General features: G+C 34.3%; 1 long non-coding RNA gene across 4 annotated transcripts; it reads right to left on the reverse strand.

The window, feature by feature from the left end:
• Positions 1 to 5,292: 5,292 nt before the first annotated feature.
• Positions 5,293 to 7,355, reverse strand: LOC145111959 (uncharacterized). 4 transcript variants are annotated; one of them, XR_013710391.1, is made up of 4 exons: positions 6,725 to 7,355; positions 5,871 to 6,643; positions 5,722 to 5,781; positions 5,293 to 5,564 (listed from the first exon to the last, which is right to left on the reverse strand). It is a non-coding gene; the product is annotated as an uncharacterized LOC145111959 (long non-coding RNA). The 4 variants fall into 4 exon arrangements; XR_013710390.1 differs by having other exon boundaries at positions 5,672 to 5,781; XR_013710389.1 differs by having other exon boundaries at positions 5,722 to 6,643.
• Between the last annotated feature and the right edge of the window lie 9,522 nt (positions 7,356 to 16,877).

A 16,877-nucleotide genomic window follows, 5' to 3' on the forward strand; every position in this document is an offset into this window, starting at 1 on the left:
CTTCATTCAATCGCACCCATGCACGTAGACTCTCTCTCGGAAGCACAGAACCATGGTGATCAACAGAAGGCAATGGTGGTGGCAGCACACTACCCACATAAAGAACGTCTCCTTCTACGAACACAACATCTTCACCGCCGTAACCAAAGACCCTGACTATGTCTCTGCATGGATCTCTGAAATCACCGAGAATATCAACGACCACCGTCTAATAATCGGTTTAGACACAGAGTGGCGCGCTTCCTTCCGGCGAGGAGAAACCGCGTCGCCATCTTACAGTTATGCGTAGGCCATCGCTGTCTCATCTTTCAAATCATCCACGCACCATACATCCCTCAGTCGCTTATCGATTTCCTGAACAACCCTAGTTACACCTTCACTGGTGTCGGCATCCATACAGATGCCGAGATGCTGGTGCGGAATTATGGTCTGGGACGTATGATGGGACGAGATTGGCAGCGAATGTGAGGGACGTGGGTGTGGCTGGCGGCGCCGATGAATGGTAACACCATTAATGGATTAGGGTTGAAGTCGTTGGCGAAGATGTTGCTGAGTATGGAACCTGAGAAGCCGAAGCGTGTGACGTTGAGTAAGTGGGGCAACCAATGGCTGTTGCCGGAACAGATTGATTATGCATGTATTGATGCTTTCTTGTCCTTGGAGATTGGTAGGGTTTTGATTACATGATTATGGTATATTGATCATATCGAGTTATTGAATGGTTTTTAATTCTCCCTTTTTATATGTCTATATTTTCTATTTTTAATTTTTAATTTTTAATTTGTATGATTAGCTTGGGTAATGCATTATTAAAATTCATATTATAAGCAAGTGTAAACCATAAAGTCACTGTAAACTGTAAAGTAGAAAAAATCATCTGTGTGTTTTCGTATTGTCCTTTCAATTTGAGTCATTCCTTGAAAGTCTAATTTGTTGCCTTTTTTGTTCTTCCTATAGTCCCGAGCCCCCATGCTTTGAATAAGCTGTTGTTTGTTTTTTGAAGCAAAAATTTATAAAGTCTGCGGACCACCTCTGCAGCCCTCTGCAGTAAAAGAGGTGGACCAAACGGCTGCAGACTGTAATAAGAAGCGTGTTTGTTTTTTTAACATCTGCATACTACTGCAGATACTAAAAAATTAAAATAAACTGATTTTATAATCCGAATATAGTTTTTTAATACCGAAAATTTAATAATGTATGACATTTCGGCAATAATTTATGATATTTCAGCAAAAATTAATGATATTTTAACAAAAAATAAAGATATTTTAGCATAAAATAATGATATTTCATCAACAAATTATTATTATTCAATATAAAAAAAAAGAAAAAAAATTTCAACAAGAATAAACAAAAAAAAATGTGAAATAAGATTTCAATAATATATAATCAATATTTTATCAAGAAAAAAAAAAGAAGAAGAGGTTGGAAGAGGTAGGAAGAGGCAAAACAAGTGTTGCGCCAAGAAGAGCACGCACAGAGGTTTTTTAATCCGAAGACTTCTGAAAAATAAACAGCTGCGAGATTAAAAGTGTTGCGCGTGTGCTGCGCCGTGCAGCAATAAAAGGTCTGAAGAGGTTTTTTACAAAAAACAAACAGCACCTAAGGCTTGGTATAAACCGATTTGAGACCCAAGGCAAAAGACCTTCAAAATATCAAAAGTTATAATCAGATAACTAAAATTTGTGTATAATAGTAACTTTTAATAATTATATTAGAATAATATACATGCACAATTAAAATGGAACCTATAGAATCTCATTCTAATATTCCAAACACCCCTTCAATGATTCTACTTAGGGATGTCAAAAACCCCAACGAGACCCCGTTCCCGTGGGACACCGATACCGTACGGGACTAATTTTTAAAAAAATTCGGGAGCGGGAGCGGGGGCGGGGGCGATATTAACTCCTGTTTATTTTCGGGACCGGGGGCGGGAGTGAGTATTTCCGTCCCGTACTACCGCGGGGGCCCCATTATATATATATATATATATATATATATATATATATATATATATATATATATATATATATATATAAAATTTAAAATACAAATGGGAAATTAGGGCTTTAGCTTTCCGTGCTCCGTCGATTGACTCATTCTCATTCTCGGTCAGCCTTCACAATACGATTATACGAATGACGACTAGGTTCCGACTTCAGCTTCCTCCTTCCTTCCCGTAGGAACTGTAGTGTACTCCGACTGCGACTTCTCATCGTCTCCAACTCCCACCGACGACCAGCGACAGGCGAGTAAGCGACCAGCGAGGCAGCGACCTGCATTTGCGTTTCCCGTCACCGCCGCCGACCCCTTCTGCATTCCACGGTAATGTATTCAGAACAGAACTCCGACTACGACTTCTCCAAGTCTTAATTTCTGTCTTTCCTTCTCCATTTGTGTTTCTGTCTTTCCTTCTCCGATTCAATTGACAGTCGATTCTACCACTTGACTGATTTCGATTTCTCAAACATTAGTGTGGATTAAGGTTTATTCAGTGTTGTTGATTTCGATTTCTCAAACATTAGTGTGGATTAAGGTTTATTTCAGTGAACAGATTTCACAGTCTTAATTTGTTGCTTGCTGCTATCAATTTCACAGTCTTTATTTCAGTTAATAGACTTCGGTCTTGACAGTTCACACTTCACAGTCTTAATTTGCTGCTTGTTGCTATCAATTTCACAAACTAGAAGTCTAGAAGTGTAATAGAAGTCTAGAACTATAATAGAATCTAGAAGTCAATTGTGTTTATCAATGGCTTACATGTTTGTTTATATACATGTATTTTCATCACTTTTTGGAACTGTAATAGAAGTTTTGGATCAATTCATGATTTTTAATTTTATAATTTTCATCACTTCAATCATACATGTATTTTTTAGCTAGATAAGTCATATACACGATTTCTCACCGATTGTGTTTGATTGCAAAAGACATATTAGCCATTCCTATCTCCACTGTTGCTTTAGAGTCTTCTTTTTCTACAAGTGGTAGAATCGTTGGTCCACATAGGAAGACTTCTACCGTCAACAATTGAAGCTATCATATGCACTCAAAATTGGCTATGGGCGGGTAAAAAAGGTATGTATGAATTTGCTTGAACCATTGTTTTTTAATTCATTTTAATATATTATGCTTATTACCTTTATTTATTTTTTCTTTGTTAGGTTGTGTTATTGATGGTGATGATGTACATTCAGATGAAGACGACGAGGGACTTGAGGTAAGATTGTTCAATTTGTCGTTTTGTATTGAATAAACTAATATAATAATTTATTTTATTATTATTTTTGTTATTTATTTAGGGAGGATATTCGAATGTCAGTGAATGAAGAGTTGAAGGAAATTAATGGATAATGAAGATGTAGTGAATTGGTGTTTTATATTTGTAATTTTGGATTTGTCGTATTTTGCATTTGTAATGTTGGATTTGTCCTCGTAAGATTGTTGGATTTGTCTTTGTAAGATTGTAAGATTGTTGGAATTGTTGGATTTTTAATTTTTTAGTTTCTAAAAGATTAGGTTTTAAGCTTTTAAATTTATTAAAAATAGTATTTTTGCCGAAAACAAAGCAATTTTTTAGCAAAAAAAAAATCCAATTTTAAGCCGGGGAATCGGGGGAATGGGGGCGGGACCGGGGGTGATGGAGGTAACCGGGGGAGGGACCGGGGGCTGTGTAAACGGGGGAACCGGGGGCGGGGGCAACAACTGATTTCGGGGGCGAGGGCGGGGGCACCTATTTCCGCTCCCGTTGACATCCCTAATTCTACCCACACTTTTACAAGAATATGTCTCACCATTTTAGATTAGATTTTAGGATATTGATACTACAAACTTACTAGCTTTTTACCCATGTAGTTAAGGCCAAACAAGGCTTCCGAACAACTTAAGCAACCTAATCATAAACACTATTTCACTTTTCTTTAATAGTAAAACAAAAACAAAATGATGCAACCAATTTTGGATATCTCGATTGAACTGTAAGTCTGTAACTTATTGTCCATAAAATGGAATAAAGAACAACCCATCAAACAAAATCTTGAAATCATACCAAATTCAAAAAACCCTAACTGATTCATCTCTTAATGCTCTTCAAACTAATAAAAATTCAGCCATTATAACAAGTGACCGGTTGATAATGCAACATAAAAATTAACAAAACTACAAAACTAAAATGAAACTATAAATAATTATATACCCATGAAATAAAAGTTTGAAATTAAACCAACCTTCAAAAAGAATCTTGATGCTCAGTGTCACTACAAGAAAAATGACTTACAGTCACACCAAAAAAGTGTGACCATATGCGTATAGTGACATTTTATTTTTTCACTGAAAGTGTGACGGAAGGTGATGTCATCGTATGGGTCTTATGGTCACTTTAAAATGTAATGTCCGTATGATATGAAAACATGTGGTCGTATTATAAAAGTGTGGCAAATGTGTACATAATTTTGTTCCTTAAATATCCAATATTGTAGCGTTAAACCGTCAGTAGACACATCTATTTAGTAACTGTGGTGACTGTATATCACCAACTTGCGACATTCATGATGTTTTAGTGTAGTTGTTTTGTTTTATATTGTCACACACTTTAAGTTTTATTAACACTATTGTGTATCTTCTGTAAACAAGTAATTACGGTGAGCACAACCATATTTGCTAAATGGCCACATTTAATTAATTTCATAAGTGGCGAATTGCTAATAATTAGTCACAAAAAACAACCAATTTTTGTGACTATAGCATATCGTATAGAAACACACAATTAAGTGAAATACAATCATAAGTATTATAAAGACACACATTTTGTTAAAATTAAGGACTATTCGGTATCGTATTAACACTATTGGATATATTTTAGACACAAATAATTACGGTGAATATGTCCATGTTCGATAAATGGACACATATAATTAATGAGGTAAGTGACGATTTGGTAGTATTTAGTCACAACAACAATCAATTATGATATTTATTTGCCACATAAATTGTTTTTCATATTGTTACTGTTTAACTTAGTCACAAAAACTTTAGAATAAACATCATTTTATAACAACTTTAGACTCATAATTTTTGTATATTACAGCTATTCTTAACCATTTAGCCGCACTTTAAAAAATGATGTAAAGTAACCATTATATAAGTTTAGAGACATTAAAAACCTATAAAACATGGCTAAATTTATATTAAAGCCATTTTAATTTAATATTTATTGTTACTTTTTCTACATTATAGACACATCAAAATAATTTAAATTAAAATAACCAAACCCAACAATATGAAACAAAATTAAAATTCATAATTTAATATTAATAATAATTGAAATCAAAATCCATACATGAATCAATGATTAAAAAAAAACCTTGTACTAATAACAAGTCTAAAAATATGGTATAAAGAGAAATAAAACATCATAAACCAAAAACTAGATATAACTACACTATCATCTAGTTGGTATTGCTACTTGTCTTCTTGAGAAAGCTGTCGCTTGATATAAAAGTTGCTTTGCACTTGTTTAAGTTTTGGAGTTCATTGACTTGAGGTGATTTCATATTTGGTACCTATACCAACAACATTGAAACAAAACTAACTAGATAAAAAACTCAGTAGAGTAGTTTATGAAGAAAAAAAAGTATAATGCACAAACAAGTTAACAAAATAAAGAAACCTTTAAGGACTAGAAATGAATCCAACAGACAAATGGCTACAAGAACGTACATCAGATAAGATTGTGATATCTTCTCCTTTCTGAAATCCGTCGATTGACTTTTACAGTTACTGAAAATCCATGAAGTTTCACATGCTTGTAACGAAGATTCTCTTCAAATAAAATAACGTTTACAATATAGATAGATAAGAACACTAACATTTCATTGGACTGGTGCCATGCTATAAACATGAAAGAAGATGTATTTAAGGATCATTGAGCATATAGTTACAAACATTAAAAGAAAAAGATTAGATAAACTTGAGACCCACAAAACATTAACTAACCAACAACAACAAAAATCAGAAAGTCAAAAAAACAGTTGTACATGAATAAGATATAACCCACAATATACATTTATAAAGTTTGTCCACTATTTTAATCACAGTAGACACCTAAACCATGCTTCTTTTGTTGCCGACATCATTGTCTTATTCCCTTCCACCAAAAAGTATTTATAAATGAATATGAACCAAACATTAGCCCAGGAAGATATTTCCTACACTAGCTTTTATCTGTCACATTTTCTACATCCAGGATTTGATTCCGATAAATTTCAAATTCGAGAAAGAACTTATTCTTAGATGCATTTTGTATTGAACATTCAATAGATGTTTAGAATTACCCAATGAACTCTATCTTTTAAATAAGGTTCTTCCATAGCCACATTTACTAGAAACATGTCCACTGATATTGACTCAATGTAAGTATGGCTCAAAGTAAAATATGAGCAAAGGCCAAAATTTTGAAAATACAAAAACTAATATAGGCTTACTACACTTTTAACTGTTGCAAGTAATTGGCATTCATCTCCAATGAGAATAAGAAGCGCCATTCCGGGAATTTGAAGGGGAATGATGGCCTCAGACTCTTTCATTTGAGTAGCTTCATCTATAACCAACTTCAAAGACTCCATTTTTTGAATTTTGGTAACTGATAGGAAGTAAAAATTGTGCAGAACATAAGAGATGAAAATTTTGTGTTGGAAACGTGAGAAAAGGGGGGAAATCTTACCCGGTCGAAGAGATGGTGAGCAGAAGGCTCACTGTATGATTCCAACGATGGGTCATATATGGTCCTAGGAATCGTACCATATTGTTTCTATAAAGTCATGGCATCCTTGTTAATCGTGGTTGTTGAATTGGGCTACTGCCAACTAAATCATCATCGTCATCTTCATCTGTTTTGATTGAAAGCCTACCAGGAGGGTCGCCAGAAACCATATTGGGGTGTGACGTCCTTCGCTGATCTGCTAGAATCGATTCCAGTTTCTTGATTTATGAAGGACGAAGGAAATGAGGGAATGAGATAATGATTGAAGGTGCGCTTAGTCAAAATAAAAATGTTACCGATTAAGGCTTGAGAAAAAAGGTAAACACACGAGGAGCTACTGTGGATCCTAAGATCGTAAACCGTGGAACCGTACACCGTCAGGGATGGGATTACCGGTTAACAGAGGTGTCGCAATCGGATTTTGGGGGTATCGGAGGACTTGAAACTTGAAAGATTCGTAGCATTGAGAGGGAATCAGGGAATGAAGGAGAGGGGTAGTACATGAATGTCTATGTCGGTGCCTCTTTAACCAATAAAATTAAAACCCTAGTTTGAAAGCACCGAAGAAAAAGTGTAGAAGGGCAAATTTTAAGTCATCTGAAATTTTGAGGTGTGAGAAATTTAAAAAAATCAATTTTGAGGTGCGGGAAGTTTAAAATTTTTGGATATCTATGGGTGGGAAGAATTGAAATTAATAAAAAATTAAATTAATATTTTTTTTAACTGTGTTATTTTATTTTATAATATTTGTTATTATTATTATCTTCTCTTGTAATTAATATTTCTTTTTATATTTTTAAATATTTTAAAATTTGATTAATGATGGTAAACTAGGAATAACTCTAAAGCAAATACTTAAGTGGGTGATACAGGGGTGAGGTGGTGTGGGGGTATCTGTGCTGACGTAAAGCAGGTGGGTAGGGTCGGATATGGGTATGGGTATGGGAAGGTAGAGGTTGGTGGATGAGTATATACATGTGAGTTTCATGGTATGGGTCGGATGTGTGTAAAGTAGGTGTATGTGTGGGTGGGCGGTGTAGGTTATATAAGGTGAGGGTGGGGTGTGGGTGTGAATATAGGGAGAGGTGGGTAGTATTGGTGTAGGTGGGGGTAGAGTTAGGTGAATTGGTGGGTGTGTGTAAGGTGGGGATGTAGGAATGTGCCGTAAGCCTAAACCTATAAGACATGAGACCTAATCCATAATCCATAAGCCCTAAGTCATAAGTTATAAGCCATAATGCCATAAGCCAAACATCATACACCACAAGCTATAAGTTATAAGTCTTAAGCCTTAAGTCATAAGTCTCGAAACATAAACCATTATAATCCATAAGCCATAAACATTAAGTTATAAGTCATATATAAGCCACAATCCTTAATCTATAAGACACAAGCCATAGACCATACACGATAACCCTTAAGAGACAAGAGTGAAACTTAATTTATACACCCTAATCCATCAGGATTATTGTTTATGGCTTATTGTTTATAGTTTAAATATTAAGACTAAGGTTTAGTGCTTAATGTTATAGCTTATGTCTCATCAACCTTAAGCCATAAGCCAAAATCCATAAGTTATAATCCTTAAGCCCTAAAACATAAGTTGTACGCCTTAATCCTACAATCTCTAACACCCACCCAACCCACCATAAGACATAGGGCTTAGTGCTTGGTACATGCTTATGGCTTATGGCTAACGACTTATAGCTTAAGGATTATGACTTACAGATTAGGGCTTATGGAGTGGAGCTTATGGTTTAGAGATAACAAATTAGAGATTAGGGCTTAATACTTATTGCTTATGGTCTGTGGCTTATTGTTTATGGCTTATGGCTTAGGGCTTAAGGCTTATGGAATGGGGCTTAGGTTTTAGTGCTTAAGGTTTATGTCTTAGGTCTTAAGACTTAAGGCTTAGGACATACATACACATACATGGCTTATGGCGTAGGGTTTAGGGCTTAGGCCTTACAATTGAAGGCTTAAGATTTGTGGTTTAAGCCTTGAGTTATATGCCATAAGTTATACGTCATAATCCTTAATCCATAAGCCATGAGTCATAAGCCACAAGTCATAACCCATAATCCATAAGCAACAAGCCCATAGCAATAAACTCGAAGCTCTAAGCAATAAGCAATTAGCCATGAGCCTAATTTGTAAGCCTTAATTCTTAGGCCATAAACATAAGTCATAACCCCTAAGCCTTAATCCTTATTTACTAAGCCATTACCTATAACCATAACCACAAGCCACAAGCCCTAAGGTATAAGTTATAAAACATAAGCCTTAAACCTTGACATCTATTCATTAAACCATAAACCCTAAACATACAACCTCAATCCATAAGCCCTAATCCATAAGCCATAAGGCACAAGCCCAAAGTCATACATTGTGCACCCTAAGCCCTAAGCCATAAGTCATAAGTCATAAGCCAAATCCATAAGCCACAAGCCGTTAACCATAATTTATAAGCCATAAGTCATAATTCCTAAGTGCTAACCCTTAAGCCCTAAGTAATATACCCTAAGCCATAAGCCTTAGGCCTTAAGTCATAATCCCTAAGCCCTAAGTCACGAGTCATAAGTCATAATTCATAAACCATAAGTCGTAAACCTTAATTCCCAATCATAAGCCTTATTCCCTAAGCCATACATCATAAGTCATAAGCCCTAAGCATAAGCAATAAGCATGAGATGTAAACATATACATGATTAATTATACAAGTTACATTAACTTTGAGCATGAAATTTTAAAAACACCATTATTTATCTTCTTCTAACATTTTTTGCTACTACTTTTTGTTAAAACAACATTATAAGTGGTCCCTACTCCTCACTTGACCTACCAAAACTCAACCGATCCTCACCCCTAACACACTCCAACCATGAGATTCCTTTTATGATTACCTTTTCTTGTCATCTTCTGTGGTCACATAGAACAATCCCACAAATCATACACTTGTATGATCATATAAAACAAATCCCTTTTTTGACATGATATTAAAACGATAATAGCATGAAACGTCGTGTCAGCGTCGTGTTCGTGTTTATAAGTCGTGTATATTTAGTACCATTATATATTGTTTTATGTTTTTGTTTGTCGTGTTTAAAAGTAGTGATATCATGTTATTCATGTTTGTTGTGATCTTATTGAGTCGTGCTCATGTTAATGAAATAACATGCTATCTTGTCGTGTTGTGTCTTGGTTGAATACAAATAGTGTGTTCGATGTCGTGTAAAAAACACAAACAATCATCCGACTTGCCATCCCTACTGAAACCACATGATGGTCATCACACTATACCTCCTAATTTGATAAATCAAAATTTAAAAATAAAATGTATATTTATCGTGAATGAAATTTTCGTTTCCCCCTAAAATATTTTCTTAATTAATCTTAGTTTCCCGCTAAATTTAATTAATTTTTATTTAAATTTCCGTCCGAAAAACTAAAAATTTGATTCCCCTCTACTCAAACTACATATTTTCCAATGTCAAAAGCGGTCAACGAAAATTCAAAAAAAATAGGGGCAAAAATGTCAAATTGAAAACTTTTCTAGGGTTGGTTCCAAATTTTCTCATTCAAACGTATTGGGAAAAAATATTCTCTCTCGTCTCAACTCTCAACCATGAACGGACTGAGAAATGAACTGTCGACATCCTCTTCTTTTGATCACACCTTTTGCTCCGGTACGAACCTGCTCAACTTAGAACTTCGCCATCACAATCTCGAGTTAGAGAAGCCCGAGCTCAGAAGAACTTCTCCTTCGCATTCTCAACTTCGAAGCTCGCGTCAGGCACCATTGATTGAATCAGATGGAGGGGTCTGCGAAGGGAAAGGTAGCGAGGGGAGAAAGCAAGGGTTGTTAATTTGCTTTCCAAAATCGTTTGTTCTTTCTTCATCTTTTTCTAATTTGAGGTTTTGGATTTATGTCTCGGTTGTAACAGGTAGGGCATAAGTGGTGGTGATGTTGGTTGGAATGAAAACGAAGAAGAAGCGACTTCGACATCTGCAACATCAGGTAAGCAATTGTTTTTTTGTAATTTATTTTTCTGAAATCAGTTGGAGCTGATGTATGAAATCAGCTGACAAACAAATTGTGTATGAAATCAGTTGAGAAATGAATTGTGTATGAAATCAGATTGTATCTAGATGAAATCTTTAATTATTTTGTGTATGAAACCATCTGCCCACCAAGTGTTCGATCAATTGACAATACAGAAGTTATTTGAAGGACACAATATGAATTACATCGAATGCATCAATGTGGACTTCAGATCGACAAGAAAATAATCATACTATGGTATTAATTGTGCATGAAAAATTGCAACTCATAACAGTTTGAAGCATTATTAAACGACCCTGCTTATTGTTCTGATTCATTGTGTAGATAAATGGAAAATATCTATCTCCTGATGCTTATAAGTGTGTCCGGAATCCTTATAACCTGCATAGGTATCAAATATGGCTGTCAAATATTAGGTATTTGCAAAATCAGGACTTACCTTTTCACCATGTATCATGGCAGTGTATTGGTTCATAATGGTGGTGTGCATGGTGGACACTACTATGCATTTATCAGCCCAACTCTTTCAGATAAATGGTGAGTTCTAATATGTTTAATCATTTCCTACATGTATTTTCAAGTTTGATGATGAAAGAGTATTCACTTGAGTTTGTGTGTTTCCAAGCACAAATTTATCATCTCCTTTCATGCCTTGCAACAGCTACCCTGGTTTCAATAATGCTCCATTTAAATTTACAAAATACTCGAACGCATACATGCGTGAAAGCGACAAAGAGAAGATAATTTGTGATGTAGATGAGTTTGTGATGTATTAAGGATCAAAGGGTTTTTTTTGTAATCGTAGCTTGATGTTATAATTTTATATTTATTAGTTTTTTAAATTGATATAATGTTATATTTATTAATGTTATATTATTAGGATTAATATTATGTTTATTAATTTTTTTAATAATTTTTTTAATAATTAATGGTCCCCGATTAATCCCCGCCTAGCCGATTAATCCCTAGACCCCGATCCAACGTCTAGCGTTTTTTACAACCTTGCTTTTTACTCTACAAAATTTCATTTGATCTCTTTCAACTTCTCAGTAATTTCAAATCAACATTAAGTGTTCCTATCCCTACACAACGCACCATTCATCTCCTTCCCAAAGTCGATAATCATCTCCATACAAGGTAGTCCACTACAAGGCATCATTCATCGAACAAGGCATTGTTCATCTCCTTCCAAAATACAAGTATGCTATAAAATGTAAAACACGGGAGCCTTCTTTTTTCATTTCCTTTCATAAAACACCCCCTTCTTCTCTATCCTACCCATTTCTCCTCCATTTGTAATATCCCGTTTGCTCAAAGACATGGGAGAAAAGAAGGCATTTAAGTTTGGTTTAGATTGTGTTTAATTTTGATTTATGTTCAATTTGGATTTTAATTGTTGTTTATATTTTTTTTATAATTATTTAAGAAATTGATTGTGTTATTTTATAAACAGACACTTGAATTCACTAAAAAATAAAACAGAAGGGTAAGTGTGTGTGCTTGTCATAATGCTTGAAAAAATACATATGCGTATGGTCCATGATAGATACTTTTATACTTGTGTCCTAGGCTCTACAAGAGGACCACATATGCATTCAAGGGCATTACGTTCCAATAAATGTTTTGGCTTTCAATCCTAATAGGAAAATGTACATTCTTTTTTGTTTAAGAGAATTAAAAAATTGAAATGATGTCAATGAGACAAAGGTTGTAGTTTTGTTTTTTTCATTAATGTATTTTAACTTGTAAACACTTGTGATTATTAATAGGAAAAGTAACGAGCTTATCATTTGTAGTTGTATTCTTTTTTATTATTAAACAATGACCATAAATATAGTAACATATTCAATAAACGACCCATAATTATACCGATAAGACATTATTGTTCTTTTATAACTATATTTACATATAGACACATATAATAACTGTAATCATAACTAAATGCTACCTACACTCACAATATTTGTTTCTTCTCAAAGTCAATTCATCATATTTTGACACACCTAATAAAAGGTACATGACCATAAACAACCAGTACTAACTTGTTTTCTTGCGTTTACTAAGTAAAACTAGTACAGAACCGCCCTATGGACACAAATATTTAGTGTGACCATATGTATCACCTTTTAGCTACTTTGTCTGTTATGTGTCTAAAAAGTCACCAGGTTATAAACACACATACAATTGCCTCATGTCACAATACGTTTATCTATTGTCTCTTATAAAAAAAGGTATGGCAATGATAATCGATACATGTGGCTGATTGTGACCTATGACCTCAGTGTTCGAGTGTGACTAATATTTGTCACATTTGGTATAATTAAGTGTGGTTAAAGTTTTGATTATCTATATAATTGTCACACAAACTAATTTAAATGTATCCAAAAACAGTCTCTAAATTTTTTTAGTGACCTTTGGCCACACTCTTAATAAAAAGTGTCATAGGCCGTTTTTCGGAAAGTGTGACCGTAGGTCATTTTTGTACTAGTGTGTCTCTCCCATATTGCATCTGCCTTTTCGACATCTTCATTATTTCTCAAAACTAATCCTAACTTGAAACACCTAAAAACTTAAAAGATGTGAGAATAAAAATCAAGTGATTAACTTAATTCACTTACCTTCAGATTCAGATTCAGATAGGAGAGAATAACGTTATAAAGATCAAGAAACCAGTTCCAGTTGACATCACACTTTAGAACTTCAAATTTCAGAAATCAGTATTTAGAACTTATAGGAGTCTAGTGAATTAGAAATTAGCACTCAGTTCAGAACGAAATTAGCAAATTAGTTGAAAAATGGACAATCAAAAATTAGAAAATTCAGAGAGTTAGAGAGAGAAATCGAGTCATAGTCCCGTTGGGGGCTTCACTTCAGCTTGACGTCTTGGTTTAATCGTTTGAAAAATTATCACCATTGATGCATCATTTTTGATGCATCAATATGCAATGCCTTTGTGAACCTGATAAACTCACTATAAATGATTGATATTGATTTGGGGGGGGGGGGGGGGGGGGGCGAAGTAGTTGGACCCTAGGAAGTCGCCCAGGTTGTCCCCTTATGGACCGACCCTGAACTTTGACAAATAACTATTATACTCTTATTTGTCCTTAATTATTGATTTTGTATTGGGTTTCCACCAATACTCCCACCCTTCAGTTTTCCCATTTATGATTAATATCTCCACCATGAAATCTAATCATGGCATCATAACATGTAGCACCGAAATTTTAGGATGTTATAAGTTCAATTTAAGTCTTAATAAAAAATTTAGGTATCACTGTTTAGTTATATAAGTCCTATGAATTATTTATATTTTACAAGGTTTTATTGCATTATTTATGATTTTAATTAAAATTAAAAAGGATTACATAAGTTAATTGTCATTTACTAACATGCCTTTGGCCTAGCGGTATGGTGAGATGCCTTCCCTCCATGTGGATTTAAGGAGTAGGTTAGAGAGTGTATTTTCGTTCCAAAAAAGAATTGCCATTTGATATGGACAACTATACACAACTCTTTCTATTTTATTTAATCCGGATATAATGACTTCATATGTTAAGCCAAAAAACCTGGCTTAATGTATTAATCCACTAACCTTTTACTTATTTATCTTTCTTTCTTTTTCCACTGAGCTCCTCTCTCACATTAATTAAAATCGATTAATCTTGCTAAATTTGATAAACAGTGTAAACATTTTTTCAGAAGTTAAGGGTCAAGGGTCATTTATCTCATTCAAACAATTTATTAAGACATACACCATTGTTTGGCCATTTTATCCGTTGTCCATATATAACTTATTGGAGAAAAAAGAAACAACCCCTTAGTAATAGATACTTATCATTTGTTGTAAATGTAGGGAGATTGCTAAGGTTGTGGGTGGCTATATGGAAAAAATATTGGAACAACCATCACTAATAAGAGTATCTTCTAGACGAAAATATATTTGGTTAGTTTTTTTCTCTAGTGGCTTAAGCACTCTCTCCACCTCTAAAACTAAGAATATGTTTAGTGAAACCATTCTTAATCTATATTTAGAAAAGATAATTCAACAATTGTTAAGTGCATGAAATACAACTTACTTCCATTTGTTTGTAAAGCTTCCTACTTTAATTTATATTTTTTTTATAAAATCATACAATATATTATTTTCATGTTTTATTTTTATTGTATTTTAATCTCATGGTCATCTTTATCAGTTTCTATCAAAGCTTTGGTTTGCTTGAGTCATGTGTAGAAGAAGAGAGATGTCTCCGCATTTTGCAGATTCATCACTCACCTTTTAAGGGAGGAGGTGTTGAGGGGTATGTTTTCTCTTTCTAAGAATTTATTTGAGTAACATTATGTTTTTTGTCGTACAGTGAGTGATGTTTGGGTTGTATGTTGGTACAAACCAGAAGGTAAACTTATAGTGTACATCTAGGATATAGAAGATACACACTTTTGTATATATTAAGACTATAAATGCAGTTAATATGTATGTGATGTGATACTACCAAGCAACATATGTTTATGTTGTTTTAGTTATTAATATGTTTTTGTGTTTATAACTATGACAAGATGATGATTCTACTATGCTAAACCTTAAACCTATTGTGTGTGTGAATTGCCTATGACCACAATTGATTGTGTTTTTAACTATGGCGACATTTTAATCGCCTAAAGTACTCGTAAAATGACCATAAGACCCTTTGACATTTGAATTGCCATGTTAAACTATGATGCCTTTTTATATTAAGCTCTAATTGATTACGATGTTAAGACTTTTGATGCTACGTAGCTTCCTGGACTAGAGAGTCTGTTTGGCGGTGTTGAAGAGAAAGTTACGCTGCAAAATAAGTGAACATTAGGTTAGGAAGCACTACCGAGGGATGAACCCCGGTATTGCTCTCTGATGCCTATGTTAGATATCAGATATGAATATTTCTTAATCGCTATTGAAAGTGTTCCATATTCTTACCGATGTATGTCGAGGTTTTTATACAAGGACGAAGAAATCTTTGTTATTGTTGTTAACTGGGTGATGATGTTGTCCGAAGGTTACAAGGGCAGTACCCTCTAATATAATATTAGTGCCTTTTCCATATTTCCCGGGATATCACGTAGGTACTTGCACGAATATTTATTTCCTTGTCAATTGTGTAGTTGATCTAGAATGCTAAAGAAAGTCAGCCTGGATAATCATGGGCTTACCGCATTGGGTAAGCCTTCCTTAGTACTTTCGTAAGCCATTATGTATGGGCTAACCCCATACACCATTAACCACCAAGGCCAATTGTTAAAGGCCGTTACTCAACAGGTTTTGATAATTGGGCGTTAAATGGATTTGAGTTAACCATAAAAATGAATCGTTCGTCGCAGGCTATACGCACCCTTGCACTCGTGTAATCGTTGCGATAGTTGATGTGTCAAGAATATGCCCTCCCGCCTCTTTGCCCTTAATAATATCTGTCCCATCAATTATTTTCTTTCTTTCTTCTCTTAGTTGTTTCATTCTACCATTGTTACTCTGTTTAACTAAAAAAATGTACTGTTTCACTATGCCCGTTTTTCATTCGATTGTTTCTCGTGGTTAGTTAGTTTAGGTTTCTCAGAAGTATCACCTTGTTGAAGAAGACGATGATGCAATTCCTGGTGCGGGTGCCACTATTGAACGCCCTCCTGTAATGCCTGTAAGTTAGGGATATATGATTTAGATGACATTTATATTTTCCGTACGTGTTTTATAGACAAATATTATGGGCTTATAATATTTGTATAAAACATTAATATAAAAATTAACGAATTACGTTACATAAAAGTGTAAAAGTAAAATATTATTTGGGATAAATAATCTTAACGAAAGTTGTATTAGTTGTGAAGATGATCCTGTCGGTATAAAGCAAGGTTGTAAAAATCGCTCGACGGTAGCTCGACGGTCGACTGCTGTTAAGAGATTAATCGGTCTTGGCGGGGATTAATCGGGGACCGTAGATTATTAATAAAATATTAAATTAATTAAATATTAATATATTTTAAGAAAAACAAGTACTTCAAAATTAGAAAATAAGAAAA

Source organism: Lactuca virosa, chromosome 5, assembly GCF_052849685.1.
Source record: "Lactuca virosa cultivar CGN04683 chromosome 5, Lactuca_virosa_CGN04683_v6, whole genome shotgun sequence".
NCBI lineage: Eukaryota > Viridiplantae > Streptophyta > Magnoliopsida > Asterales > Asteraceae > Lactuca > Lactuca virosa.